Source organism: Vicugna pacos, chromosome 10 (assembly GCF_048564905.1).
Source record: "Vicugna pacos chromosome 10, VicPac4, whole genome shotgun sequence".
Classification (NCBI taxonomy): domain Eukaryota; kingdom Metazoa; phylum Chordata; class Mammalia; order Artiodactyla; family Camelidae; genus Vicugna; species Vicugna pacos.
The window spans coordinates 39,137,263-39,155,195 of NC_132996.1; the positions used below are offsets into that span (position 1 = coordinate 39,137,263).

Sequence of the window (17,933 nt, forward strand, 5' to 3'; positions counted from 1 at the left end):
AGCATACAATTTAGTTGTTTTTAATATATTCAGAGTTGTGTGACCATCACCACTACCAGATTTCAGAACATTCTCATCACTCCCCAAAGTAACTCTACCCATTAGCAGTCACTCCTCATTTCCTCTCCCCTCCAACCCTTATTGGTGATTTAGAGAAGTATGGAACACTGAAAAAGGAATTACAAGTAACAAGAGCATATTCTTTGACAGTAAAGAGAATTAAGAGAAGTAGGTAATAGAATAGAAGAGATAGGTAGATAGGATGAGGTGTCAGGAATGGCTGTTTAAAATGAAAAAGGCCTTAAATATGTGGTAGGTTGAACAGAAGGATTCAGCGCACAAAGACTGAAAGGCACAAGATTTAGGAGATAAATTCTAGCTCAGATACTGGGTATAGTTGAGTAAGACAAAATCAGAAGCATAGATGGAAGGTCTGACTTGGAAAGGAAGAGACACCTTAGGAGACTGAGGTGATAGAGGTTAAGGAACTATTAAGTCAGTAACTAAAAGTGAAAAACTGGAAGGAACCAATGGTGGAAAGCAGATTTACTTTTCACTATCTTAACTTTGGTAGAGTTGTAAATATTTCATCATTTGCAAGCTTTACTGTTTTAAAACAAAGGTGATAAGTAATAGAGGGATTTTCTCTTCTTATCAGGATATGCAAAGTGGCAAGAGACTGTCATTCTCACCCCAACAATGAAAAACAAGTCAAATAAGCAAAAAAAAAAAAAAAGTTTTTAAGACATCAGAGAGCAGAGGACACAAAAATCCAATGAATTAAACTGCAGAAAATGATAAACCCTTCATAGGAGAAGCAGGCCCATCACTACTCTCAGCCTGACACAGCAGGAAGAGGAGGAATGCACTGTATCCTGGCATAAGGGGGAGTAAGTCAGACTTTTAACAACCACATGTAGGCTAGCATGAAAGATCAGAATTCTGAGGAGGAGTAGAGGTATGACTGAGTAGTCTAAAGTGCTGGATTAAGAATTACAAGGAATCCCAGACATGGAACAAGTCTGTACCCATCCACCAACTCTTTCCCATGATTTACAAAGATCTCAATTTTCTCTGCAGAAAACAGACAGAAGAAAAACAAAAATGGAAACCAGGAAACCAATTAATAAATAACTAAAATGGTTTAGGAAAGAATCAGTAATGACTTGAATTAGGATGACAACAATGGAAATGTTAAGTGGTTTGATTTAAACAAGCAAACAAAAATGGTAAGTTTAGACAGTAAATGAAAAGGGGGAAAATCAGTAATATGACAGAGAATAACTTAGTTGGGGGGATACTATTTTTAATAATGGAGTAAGGGGAAAAAATGAAATTGGAGCCATAATCTGGGCATAAAAAAAGAGTCATCAGAAAAAGATAAGTGCCTTCCCAAGGTTCTTCACAACTGTAAATATGGATTCTAGCCTGGCTCCCGCATTCCTTAACCTCTGTACCATACTTACACAACTGTGCTTTGCCCCACTACTATAAGCAATTCATAAAGGGCTTAATTTTCCTATTCTGACAAAAAGCAATGGCTACACTGTAGTCTAGTAAGCACTAGCAGTCATTAGACCACCTTCATCCTTTAGGAGCAACATTCTAAACATTAAGAGATCACAACCAAAACATTCATCCAAAACAACTTTCTATATCTACATATGTGTATCACTGTATGTGTTTGAGAGGGGGACAAAGAGGAGGGATACTGTCACAGCAAGAGGTTCCTGTTCAAACACATTTTACTGACAAAGCAGTTTTCAATCTAACCCAGAATCCCAACAGTAGTGCTGCTCTGTGAAGATAATTACTGAACTTTGGACTATTTTACTGTTCATTCATTTAACATGAATCATTAAAAATACTCTGACATTACCCCAATCCCAACATGACAAAAAACAGTAAGCTTTTGTGCTGTTATGGTATATGCCTCCATTTTCAACATGGTTTAAGGTAGAAAAAAATTAAACTGGATTGCAACTAAGAACCCACAAATAGGGAATAATAATGAAAACCTGACATGAATACGGCTGGAAATCTCTCAAACTTCATCAGTTTCTATAGCTAACAAAATTTTATTTTCACATGACATCAACTGCATGAAATTGATAGTTTTGTACAACAATAGTGATAACAAAGGGAAAAATGAAGTAGTAACAAGACGTGAGCTCAAATATCTGACCTTTCTCTTATTAACTGTGTAATCCTAAATAAGTTACTTAATCTCCCTTTGTCTTAGTTTTCTCATCTGTAAAACATAGGTATTTCACAGTGTTGTCAGGGTTAAATAAAATAATATACATATAAAGCCTCATATGTAACAGGCATTAAAAAATACATATATTACATCTGTTTAGTTGTTGGAACAACCATCAGCATGTTCCTATCATTAAAAAAAGGCAGCTTATTGCCAATAAGCACATGAAAACATCATTACTCATTAAGGAAATGAAAATGAAAACCACAATGAGATACCACTTCACATCTACTAGAATGGCTCTAATTTTAAAAAAGGAAAATAAAAAGCAGTAACAAAGATGCTGAGAAATCAGAACACTTTTATACTCATATTTTGCAAAAGGGAATATAATGGTGCAGCCACTTTTTTAAACTTTTTTTTTTTACAGAAGTATAGTTGATGTACAATACTATAGAAGTTACAGGTGTACAATATAGTGATTCACAATTTCTTAAAGGTTATATTCCATTTATAGTTAGACTGGCTATATTCCCTGTGTATATCCTTGTAGCTTTTTTATACATAAGAGTTTGTACCTCTTAATCCCTACTCCAGATTTGTTCCTCCCTCTTCCCTCGCCCTAATGGTAACCTTAATTTGTTCTCTATACCTGTGTCTTTTTTTGTTACATTCACTAGGTTGCTGTATTTTTCAGATTCCACATATAAGTGATATCATTTAGTATTTGTCCTTCTCTGTCTGACTGTCATAGTTCACTTAGCACAATACTCTCCAAGTCCATCTACAATGTTGCAAATAGGAAAATTTCTCTTTCTTTTTATGGCTGAGTATTCCAGTGTGTGTGTGTGTGTGTGTGTGTGTGTGTGTGTGTGTGTGTGTGTGTGTGTGTGTGTGTGTGTGTGTGTGTGTATCACATCTTCTTTATCTATTCATCTGTCGATGGACACAGGTTGCTTCCATATCTTGCCAATTGTAAATAATGCTGCTATGAACACTGGAGTTCATATATTTTTTCAGAGTAGCGGTTTTGTTTCTCTTGGATATATCCAGGTGGAATTGCTGGGTCATATGCTATTGGTGCAGCCACTTTGGAAAACACTTTGGTGTTTCCTCAAAAAATTAAACATAAAATTACCATATGACCCAGCAATTCCACTCCTAGATATATACCCAAAAGAATTAAAAACAGGCACTTACATACCTATAAAAATGCTCCCAGCAGCATTATTCACAGCAGCCAACATGTGGCAACAATCCAAGTGTCTAACAAGTGGATATACAAAATGCAGTATATTATATACAGTAGAATATTATTCAGCCATAAAAAGAACTAAAGTTCTGATATGTGCTACAACAGGTATGAAAACATTGTGCACAGTTAAAAAAACTAGACACAGAAGAATGAATACTGCATGATTACAATTATACAAAATATCTAGAATTAAGTAAACTCATAGAGACAGAAAGAAGATTAGTGATTACCGGGGCCTGGGAAGAAGGGGAATGGGGAGTTACTGCTTAAAGGGTACAGAATTTGGGGTGATGAAAAATTTTGGAAATAATGGTGATGGTTGCATAACATTGTCACTGAATTGTTCACGTAAAAATGGTTAAAATGGCAAATTCTGCTATATATAATTTACAATAAAAGTCACTAGAAGGTCATCATCTTCACAGAAACCTTCACACAATTTCCACACAAAAAACTTAATTCTAGAATCTTGTGTTTTTGACAATTAGCAAATACAGTTTACATACATAAAAAAATAACAGAAGAAACCAGGTCCAGAGTTTATGGGAATTCTCTGTACTATCTTAACAATTTTTCTGCAATCTAAAACTATTCTAAAAATTAACTTGCTTTTTAAGGGCTTATTGAATCTCAAAATATTATGCCAAGTAAAAAAGCCAGACTCAGAAGGCTATATATACTGTACGATACCAATTTATGTGGCATTCTGGGAAGGCAAAACTACAGGAATAAAAAAAGAAAAAAATCAGTTGTTGCTAGAGACTGGAAGGTGAGTGGAAAAGTCTGATTACAAGGGGCATAAGGACACTTTCAGGAGTGGATGTAATTATTCCATACCTTAATTGTGGTGGTGGCAGTTACACATTGCCAGTAGTTCTCATAATTTATAGTGCTGAACACCTAAAACAGATACATTTTACTAAAAGTAAATTATACATCTATAAATCTGACTCAAAAAAAAAAATCCTGAACAGCTACAGTGTCATATCATGCATTTTAATACAGGCAGAATTCCAGTCTGATAAATGTCATCATGAGATCTAGTCAGATGAAACCATGCTATATTCCCCGAAGCCAAAGAGCACTTTTCCCATCTCAGCACTGCAGTCTAAAAACACTTACACATTAAACTAAAAAGAGGTGTTAGAACAGTTATAAATTACATTATGAACACATAAAGTGACCTGATAAATCAATGTGGCTATGGCTACTCTGCCACTATGGTTTTGTTTACAGGTAATTAAATCTCCTTCACAGTTTATCTGGGAGGAACAGTACATGCTTTGCATAACTTTGAAAACTGCAAATAAAATATTTGCATCAATGTCCATGTTCTTTTCCTACCTCACCAGAAGGTAAGTATCTCTTACCTTTGATTTCCTTCTATTGTTTCCTCCCATTTTCCCCACCCTTTTACCTACAAAGAGGACTGTATCTTTGCTTTTTCCTCTCTTTACACAGTAGAAGTTTAACAATACTTAATGTCTTCCTGCTTCTATTGGCATTTTTCTGAAGGTAAACTGCCAATTTCAGTCTTTATAGGGAAAAAAATTTTAAATGACCTGTTTTAATTAGGATTTTCCATTCTGCAAATTTTTTAACCAATTTTCCTTTATGAACACTGTCTATTCTTTTCTCTCCTCATAGTAAAATTCCTTATCAAATTTCTACTCATTTCACAACAGGAGCTCATATTACTCTACTACTCATTTATAGCCAACAACCTCTTTTTCTGTACTCTTAACCATGTTTTCCACACTACTCATGACACAAGTTCATAGAATTTGCTAAGACTTCCTGAATCATCCAAATATAAAAGTTCTGACAACTGCCCTCAAATTCTTTATTGCAGATGTCTTTTTATTCTCATCTCCTACTTGACTTCTGTCTTGTCTTTATCTTTTTAAATAAGACTTGCAAATTCTTCCTTAAAGCTATACTTTATTTCACTTACTAAGTTTCCCCAAGTTGTTTCCTGTACACTGAATTACCTGTCCTTGACACCTCATCACCTTCTTTCTACAATAACAGTTTAAGATCTAAACTCTACTCACAAATAAAAATTCTTGCCTAATTAACTCTCATCTATTTTAAACGAAACTATAACAACCCTTACATTTTTCTCTAGGCTTAGCATTGTAAGACCCTAGAAGTTCAAGCAATACGTCTAATATATTATGCTAAACAAATCACAATTTCACTGGGCCTCAATTTCTTCTTCAAGAAAACAAGAAAAATACCTGCCCTATTTACTTCACAGAGAATAAGGCCTGGGGGGGGGGGTGACAGGGAAGCATGAGTAACTCTATAACCAACAATCAATACAAATATAAGGACAGTATTTACTTTATCACTGTTAGTCATAGTTATCATGACTAAAATAAGCCTCTGGTGGTCTCTCTGAACAACCTGAAAGATATCCTACAGCAATATTGTTTCCAGGTATGACCATAACTCCAATCAGAAGAGCATCATTTGTGAATACTATCAAAATGACTAGAAATTATAAATTACTAGAAATACATTTCTCATAACAGTTGCTTCTTCTTTTCAAGCAGGAATCCAAGATAAAAAAGCAGAATTTTCATACTCTAGATCTGCCATTGTCCAAAATGGTAGGTACTAACCACAGGCAGCTACTGGGTGCTGGACAAGTTTCTAGTCCGAAGTAATACATGCTGTAAGTGTAAAATGTACACCAGACTCCAAAAAGATTTACCAAGAAAATGTAAAATACCTTATATATGTGGCTGTCATTTAATATTTCTACTGGACAGCATGATTTAGATGTTGTCCCACTCTTGAATGGAAAAAAACAAGATAACCAGAGATATTAAACATCTTGCTTAATATCTCACTGCTTGGTAGTATCATAGCAGAGTCTAGAAGCTGATCACCTCTATCCCACCCTCATTAATAAAAGAATTCATCCTTTAAGACTCAGTTTGAGCTTCACTGTCCTCATCAGATGCATTCACTCCCTCTTCATCTTCCAGCCCAAGTGATCACAACCTATTTAGTACTTTGGATCCACCCGCCTTATATACCCATATTACCATACTGTTACAATTTGTGTCTGTCTCCCCAGATGGACTAGAGAACTTCTTGAGGACAAGCACCATCTCATTCACTTTTCTATCCCCGGAACCACTGCAGTATCAGGCACCCTTGCAGGCCCTCTGAAAGCAACAAGATCTTTCTTAGGGTCAACTGTAAGCCTTACTCAGGTACAATTAACAAATCAAGTCACTGTACTATGTAAATGAATTGCACTAAAACATTCACCTTTATCATTTACCTGCCTTAAATTCCTTTTGCAATGGGTCAAATACAATAAAATGGATAACTTATTTTATCAAAGCAACACAAGTTACAGGGCATTTTTTAAAAAAAGTGCTTTGCACTGCTGCTCTGAAAGTTTGGTCTGATGCTGATAAGAACTCTGAACTCTTGGGAAATTGAACACTCTTGGTTAGGTATAAGTTCATTTATCCAATGTGCTTACTAAGTGCAAAAACACTGAGCTAGATTAAAGAAGGATTCCTGGACATTGGAATTATGCAGCAATCTTCAATTAATTGAAAATTTTAGAATCATTTATGGCAGAAGGGAGAAAAAAAGAATCATATGCTTAATATATAGGTAATTACATAGTATTAAATTCCTAAAATACAAGCATGTGAACTTTTATATTTCACGAAACAAAAAGTTATGACACCTATGAATGACAATAAAATATATTGCTTGCCAAGAAAAACTGCAAGCAACATGTATATGAAACAAATCGCAACAGAGATTTTCATAAGAAAAAATTGTTTTAGAATCTATTAATTTAGGCAAAATTACCTGAAGCAGCTCTGTATGTGCTTTGTTCCTATATAAAATCACTCCTGAATTAAGCTTGAGTTAAATAATTCAGTCATAATGCTTTACCGTACTCAATAGTAAACAAGCAGTTATCTTCCACTGTATAAACCTCAACTAAGGCCCTTCGGTCTAATGTGCTACTATGAGTAAAAGCATCAACCCCCAACTCTGGCAGAACTGCTAAGAGGTGTCTTCTGTGCAGACTTAACCACAAGCCAAGGAGGCAAAGGTTACAAAGCCTCTCCTGGAATCAGTGTTTCTGGACCTCCCTACAGCCTCTGCCACTTTTTACACTACATCTTCACCACTCTTCTAAGAATAGCTTTCTTTTTTCTGCACCTCTTGTAATCTGTGCCTTTGCTGCTCCAAAGTAATACACAATTTTCCCAGCAGAACTTTTCGGCCTGACACCCACCTGAAGAAATTTTAGGATACTTCTTTAATAAGCAATCTTGTTCGAAGGGGAAGGCCTCCTTCCTCGCACGCAATTTAACACCCACTGTTTAAGATAAAAATATAATTACAAACTGAACCTCTATCAGGCTAATATAGGGAAAGAACTACCACGCTCTTTCTTCCATGTTCTTTATCTCCAGACTTTACTCCTGACTTACTTTTCTCCTTCCTCATTTCCCTCCTCAATCCCTGCTTCCCCCCGGAAAAAAATTCCACAGCTGGAGAACCTCGTTTTTAAAGCCAAACCACTGAGTGAGGAAAATAGTTATGTGCTTTTTTTCTTTATTTATTGTTCCACCGTCACTCAAGAAGAGTTAAGCAAACATTTTTAATCTGACCGCTCTCCCAGAAAGATGATGCGCTAAATACACACTGAAATAATTCTGTCTTCCTGAAGCAAGTGGATTCGCGGCAAAAAGGAAACTGGGGTGGGGAACGGGAAGAGAGAAAAAAGATCATTAGCCCCAAAGCCGGAGATGGGACTAGGAGGTGAAAAGAAAGGGCGGTGGGGAGCATTAACTGAGAAGAGCAACACACACACTTTCCAGACTCTTTAACAATTCAACAAGAGAACAGGACCGGCCACCGCGGCTTCCAGCCGCGTCCCGAGAACAAGGGGGTGGCCTCCCCTCCCTCTTTGAGACAAAACTAAGTCCCAGGCGCTCCCCCCTCACCCCAGACAAGAGGGACCTGGTGGGGGCGCAGGCACCTTTGGCGGGGCAGCTTGCAATAGCCTGGATGGAAGCAAGGCCTGGAGGGAGGTTGAATCGGACTGGGGCAGCGCCAAGAGTACGGGATGGAGGGTCAGAAGCGGGCACTCGGGGGATTAGGGGCCGCGGCAAGACACTCTCCCACCCCAGGATCCCTAGGGCCCCTCGCCCCCTTTGCAGCGCAGGGTCCTAGATTCCGGCCCCTGACGCTACCACCGCTCCTCACCTCACGCTGCCTGAGCCTCTGCCGCCACCACAACCCACGTCGCAACAGCCGCCACAGTCCGAGCCATTTTCCCCTCAGCCGCCTCAGCCGCCGCCGAGAGATTCGGCAGACTCTGCGGCCAGCCAGCCAAGCATAGACGTCATTTCCGGCCGGGAAGCACCGCCTTCCCCGCCCAGGCTTCTCGCGAATTGGCTGGCGAAGACGGCCTACCTGAGGTAGGGGGCGGGGCTTGGGCGCGTCTCTTCAGACTCTAGCTGGGGTAGGCGGGGACCGAGTTCGGCTTTCCCAGAAGAATTCTTAGCTGGCTCTGGACGTCTCCGTGCTGCCCCAGACCTGGGGAGGGGGCCTCCGGGGACCCCAGCCGGCCACCTCTCCCGCCCGGCGTCCGAAGTCCCACCAACCACCGAACTGCTCTGTTGTTCCTGTGCCCTCTCCTGGGACTCTGCACTCGCCTCCATCCGGGCTGCAGCTCCCAGATTCGTGGTTTTGGCCCCAGGCCGGGCGGAGATTAGTTTGTGATTGGAAGATTGAAAGGAACAGGCAAGGTATAAAATCGGTCACTCCTACCCGCGTTTACGCAGTCCTCGCAGTGGATCAGGTGCTGCGGGATGCGTGATTAGCCGCCCGCCCATCACGTGGATTGTGTAAAGTGCTTTCACATCAGTGTCTCATTTAATTCTCGTAACAGCCAGGTGAGGAAGATAGCCGAATAATAACTCACAGCCAGATGGCTCTATTCTACATTACAAAATATCTTCATATACAATCTCTGTAATAGCTTCCTCGTGAGAATTGAATGAGATTATGCTTGTAAAGCGTTTAGCCCTCAAATGTTAAATTTAAAAATTACATGGCCGTATTAAACAGATAGGAGAATTATGTCTGTTTACAGATGGTGAAGCTGTAGGCACGATACAATCCCTCCAATCCACAACATTTTACTACAGATAGTCCCTTAAACAGTAAGAGAACAGCTCCTTCCAGAGGCTCACAATCTAATGAGATAGACTAGTCTGGACGACAGTTCTCAGTTTAAAAAAAAAAAAAAACTGAGAAAGCTGTTAGACAAGCAGAAGCTTACCTCCAACAAACAGTCGGGGGGGAGAGCCTAATTTTTCTTTTTCTTTTTCCTTTTTCTTTTCTTTCTTTCTTTTTTTATTTTTTTTATTTTTTGGAGGGAGGATGTGAAGTGGATGAAGCCCTCTAAACACTGCAATAAATGTACCTACACCTCTCAGGAAATGAGACTGGGTGGAGTTGCAACTTTATGTAGTCTAGAAGCAACTGTATATTCCTTGCGGCTGTGGCTACCAACTCTTGTCCACCCACCCTTCCTACTCCTAGCTTTCCCACCAACCTCCCCACCCCCACCATGTACACACTTCCAGTGAGGTTTTACACACCCTAGAAGAATGTCCCTTAGGAATCTGCTTAGTGCTACACCATTGTTCTGCTTTATCTTCTGATCAAAGGAGGAATTTCTAGAATTGGCAGCTCTTTCATAAGATTAAAAGGGGAGGGGAGACACAATTGTCTTAGACTGGTTTCCTAGCCTCTGGTCCAGAACTGAGTGTGCCTTCAGAAAAGAAGGAAGGGGACTTGAGGGAACACTGTGTCTTCAGGGAAAATTATCTGTTTGACTTTTTTGTATCTTTCTTACATTTTTCTTAGGAGAAATATGTCCTCTGGGTCCCAGCAGCAGAGGGCCCTTGCATGAGTGAGTTCCTTGTTGCAGTTTGGACTTCACTATTTTATTACAGCTCTTGAATGGCCAATAATTTGTAGGCTCTGATCCACCAGAAATGTCCTAATAAGAAGAGGAAGAAAGGGAGCTTGATGGTTCTCTGGATTCCCAAAAAAACAAACCAACAAACAAACAAACAAACAAAACCCCAGCATTCACAAATTGACAGGTGTCAAGAATCTGAACTAGTAGCCTTCGCTTAGCATGTGTCATCTGTCTGGCAGTGGGTATATGAAGATGCGTGTGTGAACAATAGAAACACCAACTTCTAGGAGAAAGTGCAAAATGGTGCTGCTGTTATTTGGAATCAAATAGAACACAGCTGGCAGCCATTTCCCCTCTTTCCCTTCTCCCACTGGCTTCAATATTAAGTTTTAAAGGTAGACAAAATAATTGAGGAGGAGGCATTATATTTTTAAGTGTTCCAATCCTAACCTCCCACAGAGAGCTTCACAGTACCACAAATATTCCCAAACTTCTTCCAGTACCAAATGAGAAATGGGCAACCTTATTTTACCACAGGTAAAAATAGTGGCTGACATTTGTTGAGCGTTTGGGAAGCCCTGCTCTTAGTGCTTTGCAAGTCATGGGGAGGGATCTACAAGAATGCCTCCAACAACCTTATAAAATGGTGCCATTATGATATCTTCATTTTATAGCTGAGGAATTTGAGGAACAGAGAACTTAAGTAATTTGCCCAGAGTCACACAGCTACTAAATAGTACAGTTGGGATCCAAATCTGGGTCTGACTACATGGCTCACGCTTTTTTAATTTCACACTGCCCTGAACAGGCCAGGAAGATTTTAACAGCAATAAAGTTGCTATGAAAGGCCATTAATAAGTGGACCTATTCCTATCTGTCCTTTCCCAAAGCAATATCCCCACTCCAGTAGAACTCTGCTAGGTCCTATACCAGACAACTTAAAAGCTGGTCTCTACCTCTCAGAGATCATTACCTAAGATAGATAACACTGTCATAGAGGAATCACACTCAGAACATTAAATGCATAAATGAAGAAATGATGTGAAGTTTGTAGAAGGAATAGGAAATTCCTATTTCATTTAGCAAAAAAGGGGGAAAAAGTATCAAGTAATAGAAGTATTTTTTTCCATTATGGCAGGTACTATCGTCTGTGCTAGGGATACAACAGTGAACAAGACAAGATGTCCCTGCCCTCACAGAGCTTAGAAGCGAACAGGGGAGACAAATATAAAACACCTAATTAAACAATCACTCAATCTCAATTGTGATAAGTGGTGTGAAGGAGAACTACAGGATTCTTTGATTTAGAATGGAAGGCAGAAAGGCCTTCCTTCAGGAAGTGACAATGAGCTGAAATCTATATGATAAGTGGAAATTGAAGGAAAAAAAAAGGAAAAGAAATTAAGGGGGGAGGAGGGGAAAAGCATCTCAGCCAGAGGGAACAGTGTGAGCAAAGACAGTGAGGGAGGAAGGAGCATGGTTAAACTGAGGAACTGAAAGGCCAGTGTTGCTGTTGTGCTGGGAACAAAGGGGAAGTAGCTTTGGATGTGGTAATGAGGCAGGCAGATAATGCCAGGCCTGGAGGGCTGTATTAAAAATTTAGGTCTTTATTCTACTGATGAGGAAAAGGATTTTAAGCTCTCAAATGACTCAAGTTGCAGTTTTAAAAGTTTCTTAGGGCTGGGTAGAGAATGGAGTAGAAGGAAGCTAGAGGGGATTTGGGCAGCCCAGTCTGGAGGTTATTGCAACAATGTAGGGAAGTAATGATGGTAGCTTGAACTTTGTGTAAGACACAGTAAATATAAAGCTAACTGGGCCTGGGTTCCTGTCCTTGGAGATAGTCAAGTAGGGGAAAGGGACTTAGAAACAAGTATGATGTAGTATGCTAAGACTATTACTACAGATATGTCTAAGTAACTTTGGAAGCTCAAGAAAAAGAAGAGGGGAAGAGGGAAGATATATTAGTTATCTGTTGCTGCATATCAAATTACCCCAAAACTTAGCAGTTACAGCAACAAAAATTTGTTATTTCACAGTTTCTTTAGTCAGGAGTCCAGGCCTGGCTTAGGTGGGTAATTTTGCTTCAAGACTTTTCTCATGAGGTTGCAGTCAAGCTGCCTGCTGCCAGTCTCAACTAAAGGTTTAAATGAGGAAAGATCCACTTCCGTTTTCACTCATGTGGTTGTTAGAAGGTCTTGATCTCTTGAAACACAGGCCTCTCCACAGGGCTGCCTCACAACAGGATAGCTAGCTTCCCCCAATATGAGTGACCAAGAAAAAGCAAGAGAGAACAAGAGTATGTGAGAGCAAGCACTCATGGACAGAAACCACAGTCTTTTTGTAACCTAATCTCAGAAGAGATGTCCCATCACTTCTGCCATACTCTATTCATTAGGAGTCAGTAAGTACCATGGTAAAGGGGAGGGGATACACAAAGATGAAGAATACACAAAGGCCTGAATACTAGGAAGTGGGGGTCATTGGAGGCCATCCCAGAGGCTGACTACCACAGAAGGCTTCACAGAGGAAGCAGCACTTGAAGTGGTTCTATCAGAGTTCTTCAAGAGCATCTCAGGAAGAAGGGCATTCTAGGCAAAGAAAAGGATATGTGCAAAGATACAGAGGTGTGCAAGAACTTCATGTGTTCAGGGATCTGCTGTTGGCCATTCCATGACAAGATGAGGACTTAGGGAATATCACTGATTCAGTTGAAGAAACTAACAAGGAGGTAAAATGCCATTGGTTGAAAGATGACAGATATTTATTGAAGCATCATTGTATTAGTTTGCTAGGGCTGCTATAACAAAGTACTACAAACTGAGTGGTTTAAACAATAAATTAATTGTCCAACAGTACTAGAGACTAGAAGTCTGAGATCAGGGTGTTTGCAGGGTTGGTTCTTCTGCTGGAGGTGAGGGAACTATCTGTCCTAGGCCTCTCTCTTCAGCTTATAGTTGGCAGTTTTCTCCCAAAGTCTTTATATCATCTTCCTTCCTAAGTGTCTCTGTCCAAATTTCCTCTTCTTATAAGGATACCGGTCATATTGGATTAGGGCCCACCCTAATGACCTCATTTTAAATTGATTATATGACCCTATCTCCAAATAAGGTCACATTCTGAGATGCTAAGGGTTAGGATTTCAACATATGAACTTTGAGGGTAACACAAGTCCATCCATAATAATCATATAGTAGGAAAAGAGTGAAAACAACCTAAATTTCCATCAATAGGGAATGGGTTAAATAGATTGTTGTTATGTCATAAAATGTGGGTTGGAATACTATGCAGCTGTTTAAATATGTACTAATAAGGAAAAATCTCCAATATAGAATAATCTCTAATGTATTCTTTTAAAGGAAAAAGCCAAGTTGCCAAGTAATCTGTAGAATGCTAGCATTTATGTTTAAAAAACTGGAATGTGTTGTAATAGTATAGGATACCTCTGGAAGGATACACAAGAAATTGATAGTAGTGGCCATGTCTACAAAGAAGACCTGGGAGGCTGGGGGTCAGCAATAGGAGGGAGCCTTCCTTTTTACCATATATTCTTTTTATACAGACTGACTTTGTTACCATGAGCATATACTCCTTTCAAATTTAAAAAAGGAAAAACATATAAGAGCTTTGTAATTTTGTCATGAAGGATGCTAATACATTTTGATTAGAAACTGAATATTCAAAAAATTTTTTTAAGTTTGGAAGCAGTGTAAAACAGCTCTGGAAGTATGTGGAGTTGTGCAAACTCAGAGGCTGTGATGAAGGATGAGGTCCTGATTAGTTCTCATATTATAAACCTGATATAAGATTACGGTGAGGTATTTAAGTTAGTTATGAATCCTTCAAGGACTTGTATCTAGCAAGATTTTCCAACATAGGCCTAAAATTAGGTTCAGTTGAATTCAATAAACATTGGTTGAGATCTACCAGGAGCCGGGCTGGGTGCAAGGGAGACAACAGTGAAGACGATCTTGACCCTGCCTTTGGAAAGTTTACAGTCTAGTAAACCCCAAAACAACAGAAAAAACACAAAAGTTACACAAGTAGAAAATGTAAATACACTGTGGTAAAAGCTATGGTAAAATTGTGCACAAGGTGCCAACTGAGGAGCACCTAGCCCTGCTGGAAGGGAGGACAGGGCAAGGGAGGCTTCCCAGAGGAAGTAGTCCTGAAGCATGAGTAGGATTCACTCAGGCAGAGGGAAAAGCATGAGCACAGGTACAGAGGCCTCAAAATGGCTCAGGGTATTTGGAGATACATGGAATTTAAATATTTCCAATAAAGTCAATTGTTTAAGTAGGTGGCTGAAAGTTGTTTTTGTTTGTTTGTTTTTAATCTGTAGAGATTTGCAAATTTGTTCACATAATTATATTAACAGATTTTTTTCAACCCATTGTCATATGATGTGTTCTGATTTTTAATTGGGGAGTATGGTCACTGTGGCTGACAGTAATCTCTCCATGTTCTAAAATGCTAACATTTAATTACTCAGTTTAGTCCTTAATTACATCCTATCTTAGAGTGTTTTTGAATTGTTTTGTAATTATAACTTCCTTCTATCTATTGAGTTCTTACTTTACTGTTAAGCATTGTGCTCAGCATTACAGATACTGTTTTATTTAATCCAAAGCCTAATTATTTTTTTATCACTGCTAGCTTCAGCTTCTCCCAGATAAGATCATAAACTCCCTGAGGGCAGAAACCAAAGTTTAGATGTTTTCCTGTCTCACAACTTTGCCCAGCCCTCCTCCTTTAATCCTCTTATGCACATAACTTGCCACTCTCCCTTGCCCTTACACTCCCTCCAGCTTCTGCCTGATTTCTCTGCTTCCTACTATAACAAAATTCAAGAGAACTGTCTGTACTTGCTGACTCTACTTTCTTACCCCATTGGACTTTCATCCCCTCCACATACTGACATGTCTCCTATCAAGTCACTGTTGACCCATATCTTGCCAGAGTCAGGTCAACTCGCTGTCCTCTTCTTTCTGGACCATTCAGCCTTTTTTGACATTAATGATCACTCGCTCCTGGAAGTACTTTGTTCTCAAAGCTTCCACGATGCCAGGTCCATCTTGTTTTCTTTCTACCTTCCTGCTTACTTCTTAGTCTCTTATCAGCTCCTTCTCCTACATCATAACTCCAAAGTTAGGAGTGTTCCAAGACTTAGTCTTCAACTCTTTTTTCCTTTGTTTACACTAACTAGGTGAGCTCATCAAGTCCTGTGGCTTTAAATACCATTCCTAGACAAACAATTCTCAAATTTATACCCCCAGCTCCTGACTTCAACCCTGAACTTTAAACTTGTGTAACTGTATACTCGATATCTCCATTTGGATGTTTTATAGGCAATTCAAAATTAAGACAAGCACAAAATGAGAACTCTCAATTTATTATTTCACATCTGTTCCCCACTTCCGTAGCCTCTTATCCCCCCCCCACTCAGGATTTATCCGTCTCTTTAATTGACACCATCAGCCCAGTTACATAGGCCAAAATGTCAGGAGTTATCCTTGATCCCTCTTATTTCCTCACATCCCAATCAGTAAATCCAACTGGCTTTACCTCCAAAAGATACTCTAATGCATAAGCTGAGCCTCTTTGCCATCTCTCTTCTGTAATCCTGGTCTGAGCCACCCTCTAACCAGTCTTCCCATATCCAGTCTTACCCCACTCAATTCATTCCCCATGAGTAATGGAGTTTATTTATTTTTTCAACCCTCCCTCCCTACTCTGGAGTGATTAAAATGGTAAATCAGATCACATTACCCCTGAGTAAAACTCTGTAATAGCTTCCCATTGCAGTGAAAATAAACCTTGCCTTTACTTGCAGAACCTCACTCTGTCTGATCCCTGTTTACCTCTCTTGCCAACTGTGTTCCAGCAACAGCAGCCTTCTTTTCATTCCTAAAGGGATAAGAACAGGTAAGCTCAGTCCTGCTTTAATGAAGTTGCACTAGCTATTCCCTTTGCCTGGAGTGCTATCCCCTTGTTGGCTAGCTTAATTTTGTTATTCAGATCTCTGCTTTTTAAATGTCACCTCCTTAGGGAGAACTTCCCTGACTACCGGATCTGAAATAACCATCTGATCCTTATGTATATAACGTCACTTTATTTTAATGCTCTGGAAGCATCAATCACCTCCTGATACTTTTAGTTCATTGTCTTCCACACTAGAATGTAAGCTCAATGACAGCGGGGACTTTGGGACATTATGCTGTACACCAGAAACTGACACATTGTAACTGACTATACTTCAATTAAAATTTTTTAAATTAAAAAAAAAGTGGAAGTAAATTCATTCATTTATTCATTTAACAATTATTAAGTTCCTGCTCTATGCCCAGAACTGCTCTAAATACAGAGGACTTAGTGATGAACAACACAAAGTCCCAGCTATGTATATACATATATTCATTTTCATACTCTTTTTCATTAAAGATTATTACAAGATATTGAATATAGTTCCCTGTGCTATACAGAAGAAATTTTGCTTTTATCTATTTTTATATATAGTGGTTTACTTCCATTTATTTTTGATGTCTTCTCCCTGTCAATTAAAATGATGTAGCCAAGATTCATCTTAAAGGGCTTAGAAATGAGCATGAATTATGAAGGAATAATATTATCTAAATGGAAGCCCTGCTTTGTCAACCAAGGGCAGGGAGCACTTTTGTACTGCCACCAAAGCATTAAAAAAGATGCAGTTGGGAGTTACTTTATAAAATGAAAAATTAAATTGGAAACTTTTCAAGGAAGTTCCAGTTTCCTTCGTGTGCTTTAAAAAAGGGTATCAATTATGTGCATCATTTAAAAGTAATATGTGAAAAAAAAAGTAATATGTGTAGGCTATGACTCACAAGAGGAATGGCTAACCTACTCTTCTCTCCCCTACTCCCCTCCCGGTAAATAGCATAAAGAAACAGCTGTGACAGGCACTTGAAAGAGCATCTAACATTTCTGAGAGCTTACTATGTCCTAGACTCTAAGAGATTTAATGGATTAACTCATTTATTCTTCACAGTAATAATATGAGGAAGGAAAAATTATAATTCCCATTTTACAGACATGAGACACAGAAAGGTTAAGTAACTTGCCCTGGGTCACACAGTTTATAAGTAGCGGAGCAGGACAAGCTGACTCCAGTGCCCAAGCTCTTAATCACCTACCGTGCTGTCCCAGGGGATGGCATTTCAATGTGTCTGAATGTTTGTCACTACTGTAGTCCTGTTTGAGACTACAGAGGAAGGTAAATAAGGAAAAATACAAGGGGTATGGAGTTAAAGGGGGTGTGGGATTAAAATGTCAAACCTAATAATAACCCACAGGTTGTTCTTTTTTGTACCATGGACCATTTTGGCAGTCAGGTGAAGTCTACAGACTCCTCTTTCAGAATAATATTATTACATACAAACATTTGGAAGCCAATTACATTAAAATATAATTATCAGAATATCAAATCAGCACTTGCTATAGTAATATGCATGCTTCTT

At 39.0% G+C, this 17,933-nt stretch overlaps 1 protein-coding gene across 2 annotated transcripts in view; it reads right to left on the reverse strand.

Annotated features, from left to right (window-relative positions):
* PIK3C2A (phosphatidylinositol-4-phosphate 3-kinase catalytic subunit type 2 alpha) overlaps positions 1-8,855 on the reverse strand; it is an 88,826-nt gene extending 79,971 nt beyond the window's left edge. The window contains exons 1-2 of one of the 2 annotated variants that reach the window (XM_072969641.1): positions 8,715-8,784; positions 7,738-7,821 (exon numbers count right to left, since the gene is read on the reverse strand). The gene's annotated coding sequence lies outside the window, so the exon portion shown is untranslated. Of the gene's footprint in view, positions 1-7,737; positions 7,822-8,714 lie in introns of both variants that reach the window. The other variant, XM_006209325.4, reaches the window with a different exon arrangement.
* Positions 8,856-17,933: the final 9,078 nt, after the last annotated feature.